This window comes from Phacochoerus africanus, chromosome 2, assembly GCF_016906955.1.
Source record: "Phacochoerus africanus isolate WHEZ1 chromosome 2, ROS_Pafr_v1, whole genome shotgun sequence".
In the NCBI taxonomy this organism is placed as follows: Eukaryota; Metazoa; Chordata; class Mammalia; order Artiodactyla; family Suidae; genus Phacochoerus; species Phacochoerus africanus.
Genome location: NC_062545.1, coordinates 276,291,808 through 276,305,407, shown reverse-complemented (window position 1 = coordinate 276,305,407; position 13,600 = coordinate 276,291,808). Strand labels below are relative to the sequence as shown.

General features: G+C 47.8%; 1 protein-coding gene across 1 annotated transcript in view; it reads left to right on the top strand.

The window, feature by feature from the left end:
* The first annotated feature begins 1,486 nt into the window (after positions 1-1,486).
* The window catches only part of TSC1 (TSC complex subunit 1), a 53,471-nt gene continuing 41,357 nt past the window's right edge, over positions 1,487-13,600 (top strand). Inside the window, 2 exon segments of the mRNA XM_047768795.1 lie at positions 1,487-1,699; positions 11,066-11,128. The gene's annotated coding sequence lies outside the window, so the exon portion shown is untranslated.

The following is a 13,600-nucleotide window of genomic DNA, read 5'->3' as shown; positions in this document are numbered from 1 at the left end:
TTTCCGCTGAGCTATGACAGGAACTCCAGGTAGGCGTGACTATTACCCCTATGTTGCAGGTGAGGAAACTAAGGCTCCCCCGATTAGCAGAAGGGCAGAAACCTGCCTTCAGACTAGTCTGCTGAACCATGACCTCTTAGGCTGGTGGAACTCCCAGCTCAATGCCCACCTTCCCCATTAGCCAGGAGAGTTAGAAAAGTTGTGCACCGCTCAAGGGCTCCCAGGAGGCTTGGGAAGGGGTCAAAATACAGCTGGGTCTCTGCTCCCGTGCGCTATGGGCCCAGAGGGCATGCCTTTTGCTACTTCTCAGAAAGGCACCATACCGGCCAACAGCAGCCTCACCCCAGATCTCGCCAGGCCTCTCGGAATTCTGACAGCCCCCTTGACAGCACCCAGCATGCTGACCACTCAGAGAGCAGGCCCCTTAAACCATATGGGGCCTTGCATTGTGACTCAATTGGTTCCCATGACAAACCTGTTATTCCCATAACTCACCCAGCATTTATTGCCTCCAGCCGCTTGCTTCTTTGGTTCTTGGCCTGGAATACCCTTTTCTCCCCAGAAGCCTCTCCCGATTCTATTTCATGAAACCTACCTTTCTTTTAAAACCCAGCAGGAGGCCCACTCTTTCAAAAAGCCTTTTGAGACCCCACAGTGGGATGTCACCTCATTCTCTGCGGCCTCTCTCGCACCGCTTTGCTTCGCTTTGGTGCCTAGCGCTCACCATCACCTGCCTCAGATACCAACCATCACCTTTACTTGGCCTGGGTCACCGTGCTAAACACTCTCCATACTTTTCCTACCGGAATCCTCCCGTCACTCATGTTACTATGCCCATTTCATAGAGGAAGAAACTGAGGCTCAAGGGACCTCAAGACTTGCGCAGATTTACACAGCTAGGAAGAAGCAGAGGAGGCACCGAATGGAGGGGTTCTGCTTCGAAAGATGCCTGCCCTGCTTAGGGTGGTTTTCCACATAACGTCGGAAATGTTAGCAATCTGAGGTTAGCAGCCACCGTGGTTCTTCGCAGCCCCAGAGATGGGCTTTAGCAAATACTCTGCGAAGGACAGAGGTTGCCCTGGTGCAGCTTTGCTCCTTTCCTAGTGATGAACTCCTTTAAAGATCTAAAGCAGACCCTTCCTCCACAGAGGTACCCACTGGCTCCTTGGGAAACAAGATCGCAGCTCTGCGGCCGGGAACGGGGAGACCCTGGGCCGGGAGCGGAGACACAGCATCGGAAAAGCAGGAGACACACAACCACACCCAGCCGGGAGAACTTGTTTACGCCTCTTGCACGGCCCCTCCCGCCGGGCCCGGCCACGTGACCCGCCCCGCCCCTCGCTCTCTCGCGTGGCTCCTCCCGCCGCGCCGGCCCTTCTTTTTGCCTCCTTCGGAGTCACAAGATCTCTCAGCGGCCCCCTTTCGGAATCCTTCCGCCCGTCCCCGCCCCCCTGCCTCACAAACTCTTCTAGGTTCTTTCTCGATCGGTTAGCACCGTCAGGAATGAGAAAGAACGTCCTCTCCCGTCCCAAGGGGCTGCAGGCCGCGGTCATCTGTCGTCGGGTTCGAGGGGCAGGCGACGTCTCGCTGGGGACTCTTTTTCGTGGCGGAGGCTGCCGCCGGCTGTGGGCATTTCACGACGGGGGGAGGTGCTGTACGTCCAAGATGGCGGCGCCCTGTAGGCTGGAGGAACTGTGAGGTAAACAGCTGAGGGGGAGGAGACGGTGGGTGAGTATGGGGGTGTCCCCCCCTCCTTTTCACGGGGGCTTCTCGGGGCATTCCTGGCACCATGACCCTAGTCCGGGAGGCCCTGTGGGGCTGGGGCAAGGGGCCCACTTGCCGAGGAAGGGACTCCGGGAAGGGGGTTTCGGAGAGCGTTCCCCTCCCTCTTGTTACTCGCAGTCTCTGGCCGGGCCCGGCGGGGCTGGAGGGTCTCTAGGGAGGAGAGGCGGCCCCGGCTGGCGCCTCGCCCCTCCTCGGCGGCGGAGGGACGGCTGCACCCCCCCCCAGGCCGCGGTGCCGACGGCAGGGGTGAGGTGGGCCCCTTCGCCAGCCCCTCGCTTGATGGGGTGACAGGTTCCCGCGGGGTGCGGAGAGCGGGGGGAGGCCCTCGCCGGAGGGGAGAGGCCGGGTGGTGGGGCTGGTCCCAGGGCTGGAGGAGAGCGGTCAAGGGTAGGGGGGCGGGGAATGAATGGAGGCTGCCTGTGGGCATCACGGACCCGCCGGGATTCAGTGTCTCCGCGGAAAGGTGCACGACCGGAGTGCCTCGCTCCAGGTGTGCTTGTGGGTGTGTAATTGACGACGAAAGACAGTTACCTTCGAGTCAGCAGAGGTGATTCTTAGGAGACAGCTCTGTGCAGAGCCACTCCTAGACGCTCATTCATTCATTTGAGGAACTGGAGGGTGAGGAGCCCGCAGTCCGAGAGACCTTTAGAATTAAAGCTGTTTCTTTGTGTTTCCCGATAAAGAGTTTTTTGCTTCATGTGTTTTGGATTCGGAGGTAGGGGTGGGGGGCTCCTGCCTGCTAACCACAGCTTGTTTATGGAGCAGCCCTGGTGGAGGTGCTTTGCAGTCATCGTCTCCTTTGGCCCCCAAGACAAAGAGGAGAGGCAGCCACTCCATTACTCAGATGGAGAAACTGAGGCCCAGAGATATTAGGGTGCCTTGTCCAAGGTTCCTCCCCTTAAGATGATCTGACCCAGGACTCGAACTGGGGTCCAGCTGATTCCAAGACTATGCTCCTATCTTTATTTGTACTCACATGACTAATTAATCTGTTATTTGATCCAAGCTAGTCTGTCATTCTAATTAGGTGGTTAGAATTAATCAGTTGGCCTAGGTTTGTGCATAAGTGACCGTTTGTGTGCGCGCGTGTGCCTGATTTTGGAGAGAGGTGCACTTGGTTATATACCAGAGCTTTTGTTTGGGATGGCAGTATTGTGCCTGTAAACATGTTAGTCTAAATTAGGCTGGAAAGTGTTTGCTGTTTTCATAAAACTGATGCATTTACTGCAGAAGGGAGCCTTGCTAAAAATCCTTGCTGGATTTTTAATAGAAAGCATAGAAATAGCACTTCCCTTTACATAGAGTAAGCTGTAAAAGTACTAAAATAGAATAATACTCTTCTGAGATACTGATTTATAATTTTGGGATCAACTTGGAGTCGCCTGAATTCAAACCTCCTGGCAAAGTGGAGCTGTAAATTTCAAGAAGCATTATGAACCCGACCCTTGTGGGAGCCCCTGATTTACTGAACAACCACCTGTGATTCTTAAGTTGAACCTTCTGGAGTAAACCTGGAGTATGCAAATGTGGAAACTGATTTAGGGTTGTGCAGGGAAATGCACCTTTAACAGTCATGCATCAGGCAAATGAGGCTCCTCAGAAACACTGAAACATTCTTTGCTATTGCCCTGGGGAGCTGCAGCATCTTCCTCTAACCACCTGGTATAAACTTAAGGGGTATTTATAGAAGATGTAAGTGGAAAATATCCTTTTACCAAAGTTAATATCTTATCCCAAACACTCTTACATCACGTGTGTGGCGAGGCAGATGATGTAAGCCTTCCTTGCCTCATGCTTTTCCTGGTGTCACAAAGACTTTGGTAGGTTCCTAAATTCCTAGTTAGACAGAGTCCTAGGTGGCTACAGGCGTTCCTGTTTTCCTTAAATTGGAATGTCACAAATCCCGTGACTCAGTTGTACTCTTTCCTCGCTGGGTTGACAGCAAAGACGTCCGTACTGCTGCTCTGGGGGGTGTCATATGATGCTTTCTGTGCTCGCCTGTTTTCTTGTGAGGTGAAACTGGACAGTCTTACTAGGACAAATCAAATACATACTGTCTGCGTGATGTTTCCAGAATAATGAAATTGCCGGAAAGGAGACACCTCTGTGTCCAGCAGAACCTTCTTGCTCAGATGTCCGGCCTCATAGTAGGTAGACTTAGATATTCATTCGGTCTTTGAGGACGCTCTGGATATTCCTTTTAGAAGAAGTCATAGGTGATTTTGATGTGCATCAGAGGTAGAGGACCAGTGGCTAAGGTATCAATTTGGCTGTTTTTCTTTTAATTTATAATTTATGGCAGAGGCTTTTCTTAAAATAGCATCTCACCTCTGGTGTATGTAGTGGTGGGTGAGTTTTGGGCTCTGAATTACAGCTGACTTGATCTTACAGATCTGTCTTCTTTCCGACTTTGTTAGGGTACAGGTCTGTTCTCTTGTGGGTCCTAGGGCCCCAGTGGACTAAAATGAACTTTTCCTGCAATTAATCGGGTATTCTTGGATGCAGATGAGCCAAATACAGCACTACATCAACACTTCGAGCTTGTTGAAAAGTCGCATCGCTTTCGATTTCTCACAAGTCACTTAAGTTCTCTGAGCTTCAGCTTCTTCATTTGTGAAATAAGAGAGTTGGATTGTAAATGAGTATCTCGAAGTCTAAATTTCTGGGATTTCAAGTCCTTCTGGGGCTTCAGTTAAACATTCTAAGTTGCTTGAATCAAAATATTAATGGCTTGTAAAAACTAAGCAAACAGGTGACTTTTAACCTTGACCCATTGAGTGGTGACTTTTAATGCTTTCTTTTATATCACATTTTTCAAAGGTATTCTCTGTTATTTCCTCATATTTTAAATCTCTTTGAAAGAGGAGTGTTATTTGTATTAGTCTTGTCATTTAAATAGTTGCAAGCGTGAAGGGAAAGGATACTCAATAGCATTAAAACTCTAGCTTTTTGCTTTAAAAATACACGTATTTGTGATTAGCATCTACTCAAACACTGAGTTTTTCCCCTCCGTGTTTAATATAATTTAGTTTGCATGAAATGCTAATTTTTTCCATTAGTCTGAAAGAGGTTTTAGATCATTTAAGTTAGTCTAAAATTACCATTAGCAATTTTAGATTATTCTTTTTCTGATTTTTTTCTTTCTTTCTTTCTTTCTTTTTTTTTTTAGCTTGTGGTTCCTAAAAATTAGATATTTAATGTTTAGTGTCTATTTTGGGGAAGGCGAGAAATAAAAAATATGCATGTATAAAACAAATATAATCCCAGGACCTTGCTCATTTCTCCTTGCCCCTTCTCTTGTGCAGCACTAACTTTTGTTCTATACCGGGAAGTAACAAAAGGTAACAGAACACTTTTTGAGGTTGAATGAATTCAGATTGTCATCTATTGAGTAAAGTGCCTTAAAAACCTAGCTTGGATACAAATCCAGGCCTGGCGGTTACTGGCCTAGAATTCCCAGGTCACTTTCTAAAGTGAAGACAATGGCAGCAGAGGCCATGAAGTCTTTGGGTAACAAGGGGCAGTTTTATCCTTCTGTTGGTGGTGGTGGGCACAGTGGGGAGCAGTAAGGAAGAGCAGACCTTAGTGCCTGCATTCCTTAGGAGCTCTGCGGCCTGTGGGTAGATCGCAGAGCAGGAGCATAGTAACAAACATGAAGTGTATCCGCGTTAAGCTACAAAATAACTGTCATCAATGTTTCCAGTATAAATTATGCCTGGAAGCCTTTTGTACCCAGCAATACATTTTGTTTAGTAATAGTATTTTCATAATAAAGTTAATATTTATTGGCACAGTGCCCAACACCCCCGTTTAGTATCTTCCATCCATGATCCTGGGAGCTCTCTCCACAGACTTAAGGGACAGGATAGGGAGATGAGGAAACGGAAGCTTCCTATCAGGCCACTTATTCAGTGGCGGGGCTGGGATTTGAACCTTGTTGGTTGACTCCAGAGCCCAAACATTTAATCTTTCACTGTGATAAATTGCCTGAGCTGCTGATCTCCTGAACTAACTCATAGGTCAGTGGTTTTTAAGGTTTTTTTTTTGGGGGGGGGGGGTGTGAGGGGGTGCTCAGTTCTGTGAGAATTTGTGGAAAGCTGTCAACCAAATATCCTTTCCTGTCCCATCACCACCAACAAAATTCATACAGATACGAAATTTTAGGCATAGCTTCAGGAACCTTACAGACCCAGCCTGAAGCCCAGCTGGTCATTCCAGATAGATGACTGCACTTAAAAAATGGACTTGAGGGGGTTCTTGTTGTGGCTCAGTGGGTTAACTGACATAGTGTCCATGCAAATGTGGTTTGATCCTGGGCCTTGCTTAGTGGGTTAAGGATCCAGGTCGAGGATGCTGTGTGGCTGTGGTTGTGAGCTGAAGCTCCGATTCAACCCCTGGTCCAAGAACTTGCACATGGTGCAGGCACGGCCCTAAAAAGGAAAAGAAAAAAGAAAAAAAGGGGCTTGAGGCATTCTCTCTGTGGCACAGTGGATGAAGACTGACTGCAGTGACTCTGGTCACTGCGGAGCTGCAGGTTTGATCCCCAGCCCAGTGCAGTGAGTTAAAAGATCCCACATTGCATTTGCTGCAGCTGCAGTATAGTTTGCAGCTGTGTGGCTCGGATTCAGTCCTTGGCCTGGGAACCTTCCTATGCTGTGGGTGTGGCCATTTGAAAAAAAAAAAAAAGAAGGAAGGATTTGGGCTTTAAAAAACAACAAAAAATAAACCTGTAGATAGAAAAGACCTCTGTCTTTTAAAGATGGACTATGTACTATTTGTCCTGTAAATCATTTTGTTAAACTTTTATATTGAAAGGGCCTTTACATTTCCCTAGGAAATCAACCTTAGGTTCCACATTTAAAAAAACATCCTAGCAGCGAACTCGGATGTGTAACTTGCTAAATGCTTGTCAGGCTTGGAATTCAGTCACTGTGTGCGTTTAGCACCTGGCAGGAATCCTTTGGGCTTTTTCCCAGGTTTTTGCACTCTCTATTTTTTTCTTTTGAACCTTGAAGTATATATTATATATATATATGTATTTTTAGTGTTTCTTGCCTTCATCCTTCTTCATTCTAGACTATTGGTTTTCTCAGCTTTTAATGGGCATCACAATTGCCTAGAAGACACCCCTCCCAGGGTTTCTGATTCAGAGGTCTTGGACCAAAGCTCCAGATCCAAGAATTTGCATTTCTAACAACTCCCCAGGTGATGCTGATGTTGCTGGTGTGAGGGCCACATTCGAGAACCACATGTTTCAGACCTAGACTATCAAACCTTTTATTCCCTAGGATGTTTCTATTGTAGTCCTCTGCATTTAAAACTTAAAGAAATCTGAGTTTGCTCAGATTTCTTCTAAGGGAAGCTCGGTTTTTGAAACATACATGCTATTTGGTTTATTTTCCTGGTAAATAATTTTGTTCTTGCTGATAAAAGTTGAAAGATAACAAACTTTTTTTCTTTTTTTTTTTTTTGGCCGTGCCTGCGGCTTGCGGGGAGTTCCTGGGCCAGGGGTCGTACCCACAGCAGCAACCTAAAAGCTGCTGCCATGACAAGGCCTGATCCTCTACCCACTGCACCACAGGGGAACTCTGACCAACATTCTTTACAGAAGAGGAACGCCTTGAACACCTTACCAAAATCAAGCTCTGTCCCTGCAGGCAGGTCACCAGAGGAGTCGCCTCAGAAATCGGCCTCAGCACGTTGCCCTTCAGGGTCCCTGATGGCAGAAATTCTGAATGGAGAATCTGGAGCTCTCCTGCCCCTGTTTATGTGACCTTGAGAGGGACCATAACTGCTGAGACCATTTAAATCACACATGACTACACACTTTGGCAGGTTTTGCCATCAGCTGTTTTACTTTCACGCACTGAGTATTTCCTGCTTCTTTCTCTCCCTGTGCATCGGGAGGAAGAGCGAATTGGAGCTTGTAGCTTACCTTTTTTGGATGCATTCGTGCTGAAGGCAGCTGTATTCACTTGACAGAATACGACTCTAAGAAATCACCTGAGCATTACTGAGCTAGAGCCAAACCTAATTGTGTGATAGCGTGTTATTGACGTGTTATTATTATCTGTATTAACATAATTGTGTAAGGTTTCTGTTCTGTGTATGCTTGATAATGAAATAGTCCATCTGTGTCTGAACCTGTGTCTGAATTGTCTTTGAACTTTTTCAGATAAAAACCTCAGTATAGGAAACAGGTTACAGTGAAGAGACATCTGCCTTCATTTAAACCTGTGGTTGTGTTTTTACATCCTGGATAAGCTGTACAGAATCATTTTGTGTGATTTGCAGTTATGTATTTTATGTGATTTGTGATTCTGAGGAATCCTAGGGAATAGAAGGCCACACACAACACTGATTTTCCAAGTCTGATTATTCATCTGATGTTTTCAGATAAAACATTTTCTACAGGCATTTTAGGTACCTGCCAAATGTATCTCATGTTGGTATACATACCTCTCAGCCCTCTCACAGTTTGTGTGCATCTTGCGTAGGGCAGATACGTGAAAAAAATGTGCACAGGTCCTGCTAATGACCTCTGCACATGGCTGTTAAGCTGGAGTTTGTGTGTAACTCCACGCCTGTAGGGCATCTGTAAACACCTGAAGAGTGAAAGGAAGGGGACTGTGAAAGCAAGTTGACCTGCGCTGCTTGTGTTCAATCTCAAAATACGAAAGCCCAGAGCTCTCATCTCCTTCCTCAGACCCACCCTTTCTCCTTGTTCAGAGAGCCTCCCTCCTCTGGGAGGGAGTGCAATTGCAAAGCTGCTTTTAGGTGAGCATACAGCCCGGGTCAGACATCAGAGGGGAAGAACATAGATCCGAGGGGCAGGTTTCTTCTTTAATTTGGCTTTTGCAGCTAAGAACACAGACTCTGTTATGCACGGGTGTTTCCATCCACCCCCTAGGGGGCCTGTTCGAGGAGGGTCTTGTCCGTTCCTCACGTCTGATCCGGACGTTCCCAGGTCACATGGTTTTACCTAGTAGTACCTCCATAGGGGAGCGTTTAAATATACATGAATAAGTAAACACTTAGAAATATAAATAATGGCCGGTAGCGTTTGTCTTGCCAACATTAAATAGTTGCCAATTTATTACCGTTAGCATTTTTTAGCATAGTGATAAAGAAGTTAAGAAGTCTTAATGCTGAGCGTTGGACAAAAATCATTCTGATTTCCTATGCTCGTGCTTTTATCCAGGCCAGTGATCCTGGCTGGGCAGACTACAAGATCTCATCTTGTATACATCCTAATTTTATTCTTGCCATAGATATGCTTTTTTCAGGTAAAAGACCCAACTGGAATTAATTGCAAGAGGGAGTCTGTATGATTCACTGGCCTAACAGCTGATTTTAAGATTCTGAAGATTAGAGGCTCCAGAGTTCTCGTTCCAGCTCTTTTGGTTGAGTGCCTGTGGCTGGGCAAGCACTCCTTGTCTGAACGGTTTGGTTGGCCTTTCTTTTTTTGTTTTCTTTTTAGGGCCGTACCTGCAGCATATGGAAGTTCCCAGGCTAGGGCTTGAAGCAGAACTGCTGGCCTACACCACAGCCACAGCAACCCTGGATCCGAGCTGCTTCTGTGACCTACACCATAGCTCACGGCAACGCTGGATCCTTAACCCACTTAGTGAGGCCAGGGCTCGGCTCGCTCGAACCCGTGTCCTCATGGATTGTAGTTGGGTTCTCACCGCTGAGCCACGACGGGAACTCCCTGGTTGGCCTTGCACATGCCACTGAAGACCACTGGTGTTAGAATGTGTTCCACAGGGAAGTGTAATTACGCTGTCACCTGGAGCAAGCGGTTTTAATTGTTAGAGTTGCTCAGTATGCTATTCACCTTTGACCCGGATTGTATATTGAAGGGCTTGTTTCCAGTGTAATTAGGTGTATGTAGTGTATGAGGCTCAGCTTTCACATCTATATTCAGCCATGGAATGGCCACCAAAGAAGGTGATGAAATCGTTGTTGACCTGAACTGGGTGTATTTGCCCCTTGTGTGCCAGATGCTGACATAGGCCTTGGATGCCCACTGGAGGGCCAGGCAGGTGGTCCCTGTTCCCAGGGAGCTTCCCGTCTAGTCATCAGACTGTGCCTAAATGTAGTTTGAAGGGCCTGCATTTTAAAGGCAAACTGGAATGTATTTATGTAGACTCATATTTAACATGGATACTTAATATGAGACAATTTAGAAAGTAGGGTAAAGGGGGGAAGAAACTGGAGAAATGATGGCTGTTCTCAGATATTTTATGCTTGTCATGTAGGAAGATTAGATTAAGGTTGTGCTGTTTTGAAGGCAGAATTCAACTTTGTGCATTTATTTAAGAAGTATTTTAACTCCAGTCCTTCAGTCGACAAGCCCCAGGCACCGTGGCAGCTGCAGGAGATATGGTACTGGAGAAGCTCCGGTCTTGCCCTGGCTGGAACTTCTATTCTAGCGAGGGGACATGTCCAGTGACTAATTACACTGATTTAATCGGGTGTAATGAATGACGCAAAGAAATACAGGCTGCTAGGGGTATAGCACGGGGCCCGACCTGCCCTGGGGCGGGAGCGGAGGGAGGTGAAGGTTTAAGCTGAGATTTAAGGGTGAAGACTGCGCCCAGGCGGGGGCGGAGGCAGTGTCTCTGGAGCACAGGGACCGCAAGTAGCTGGTGCCAAGGTGGGGACGCGTGCGGCTCCGCTGAGAGACAGGCTGGTGGGGCGGGGTCCTAGGGAGGGAGGGCGTCCGGCGGGTCTGAGGCGGTGCTGGCCCACCCGGTGCTTTGCACCGGCTCGGCTCTCACTCTTGGGCCTGAAGGATGTTCGTCTCCTGTGGTCCCCGCACGTGAGAGGGAGACGCCGCTGTTCTTCTCACGCTGCTAATGAGGTCGCTTAGGGTTAGACGTTCGAGACGTCAGGTAAGTAGCCGAAAGGTACACAGCTAGCAAGTGGCAGAGCTTGGATTTCAAGTCGGAGCTCTCATTCTATAGCCCGTCCTGCCCGGGCACCTGCTGCCCATTCGTTTATCGCTCTAATAAAGACAGTTAACAAAAGGCAGAGTTTACAAGCTCAGCACAATATAAAGAATTTTCCAGCCACCAGCTGTTTAGAAATGTAGATGGGGTGGAGCACGTGCTCCCACTGAGGACAAGTGTTCCTTCCAGTGGGAACCAGATGGCCGCCTGTCAGGGCTCGAGTAGGAAGGAGGTGGGGCCCACTGACCCCTGAACTCCCTCTGACTGCCTCTGGGATTTGTCCCCATTGTGAGCCGATTGTTTACATATGTGTTTTTTCCCCTCAGTGACCATGAAAGACACCAGGTTGACAGCACTGGAAACTCCAGTACCAGTTGTCCCCAGAACAGGTGAGGTGTAAACTCGGTCCAGGGGTTGGGGGACGGTAGAAGAGAAGTGTTTATCTTGTCGGTGGTTGTACTGATGCATAGAGGTTTCTTTGCATTTAGGATTTAACAGTGGCGGGTTTAGCTCTTTGCCAGGAACTGGACCTTCTGTGGCACGAAGTCCTTAGTCAAATGGTCATAACATGTTAACCGCTTTTTTCAGTGCCGGGCACGGTGTTATGGGCATTCCGTGGTTATTTACTTTTTTCTTCATAGCCACTCTGCTGGTGCATCTCCATTCTTCCACGAGGAACTGAGCTCTGAAATGCTGTGTAAATTTTCCTAAGGTCGTGTCGCTAGTACTTGGTGGACCCGTGACTCCAGTCAGTTCTGTCCAGCAGCAAATGTTGGTTTTAACCACCAGATAAAATTGAAGCCTCTACATTTGAGCAAGTCGTTTAAGTAGCACAGAGGTTCCCAGCCTGCAGGAGTCTATAAAACAAACCAAGAGTATTGTCTGGACCCCACCCCTAACCTGCTCTGTTAGTGACTGAGGCCTGGGCTTCAGGATTTTGTAGACTCTCCAGGTGATTCTAATGTATGTCCTGGGCTGAGGGCCCCAGAGCTGGTGAATTAGCCTTTACTTCTTAACATGGGCCTTATTTATTAATTGTCTTAATTCGGGAGTTCCCGTCGTGGCGCAGTGGTTAACGAATCCGACGAGGAACCATGAGGTTGCGGGCTCGATCCCTGGCCTTGCTCAGTGGGTTGAGGATCTGGCATTGCCGTGAGCTGTGGTGTAGGTCCTAGACATGTCTCGGATCTGGCGTAGGCCGGTGGCTACAGCTCTGATTCGACCCCTAGCCTGGGAACCTCCATATGGTGCAGGAGCGGCTCAAGAAAAGGCAAAAAGACAAAAAAAAAATTGTCTCAATTCGTTTGTTGGGATGGGTTGTATGTTACTGTGGTTTCTAGGAATTGGAGGCGTCTCAAAGTCCTAGAATGGATCCTTCCTGAGTATTGAGGCGTATGAATGTAGTCTGAGTGACCTGACTGATCCCTGAGCTATGATTTTGAGTTTGCTGGCCAGGAGCGTGCAGTGCAGCCACACTCTGTGTCTACAGGAAAGACGCGGGCAAGGCAGGTCTGCCATCTTTACACACGAATGGCTCGTGGGGTCGCTGACTACCTCATTGCTTGCCACTTGCTGCGTTCTGTCTCTGTCTGCCTCACCTTTGCCCTGCAGGAGGTGTGAAACAGGTGGGCATTTTTGCCTTAAAGACGAGTGTCTGTTCGCCAGCAGCGACTTCATACAGATTGTAGCTTGTGCGAAAGAAGGTGAAAGTGTTCTCTCGTCAGTAGAGGGAGCCGCCCCTGTTTGACTTTGCGTTTTCACGTGTTTTATGTGTACTTCACCATGTCCTTTTCCAGAAGATCACTGCATGTGAACTTGAACCCAGTGTCAAATAGCCATGCCCCCTCATTGAGGCCCAAGTTGAATATCATGTCATAAATCTTAGATCTTATTAAACATTTTTCAGTATTGTAATTGTATTACCAGATTGTTAAAGTTTTAAATTTTATTTTTATTTATTTTTTATTATATATATATATTTTTTGTTGTTGTTGTTGTTGTTGTTGCTATTTCTTGGGCCGCTCCCGCGGCAATATTTTTTCTTTTTAGGGCCGCACCCTCGGCATATGGAGGTTCCCAGGCTAGGGGTCTCATTCGGAGCTGTAGCCGCCGGCCTACACCAGGGCCACAGCATTGCAAGATCCAAGCTGCGTCTTCGACCTACACCACAGCCACAGCAACTCGGGATCCGAGCTGCGTCTGCAATGTACACCACAGCTCACGGCAACGCCGGATTCTTAACCCACTGAGCGAGGCCAGGGATCGAACCCGCATCCTCCTGGATACTAGTTGAGTTCGTCTCCGCTGCACCACAATGGGCACTCCATTGGATGATTTTATATTGATCGATTGAGTGATTGATTGTCATTTTAGGGCCATACCCTCAGCATAGGGAGGTTCCCAGTCTAGGCGTCCAGTCGGAGCTGTAGCCGCCAGCCTACACCACAGCCACAGCAACATGGATCCAAGCTTACACCACAGACCTACACCACAGCTCATGGCAGCTCCAGATCCTTAACCCACTGAGCGAGGCCAGAGATCAAACCCTTGTCCTCATGGATGCTAGTCGGGTTCACTGACTGCTGAGGCACAACGGGAACTCCATCCATTGAATGATTTTAAAAGGGGAGAGACTTTTGTGGTGGTTTGGTGGCAAATAAATTATGGGGGAGAGTAGTGAGAGAGGCTGCTGCTCCCTTGTCTCCAGGGGTTTGGACTGGGGTGGCAGCTAAGTGGGTAAGTCAGTGGGCTTGCCAGTGGATTAGATGTGAAGGTAAGAGTGGGGGGAGAGTCAAGGATGTTGCCTAGATGTTTGCTTTCTTTCTTTGTTTATTTGTATTAAAGTATGGGTAGTTTACAAT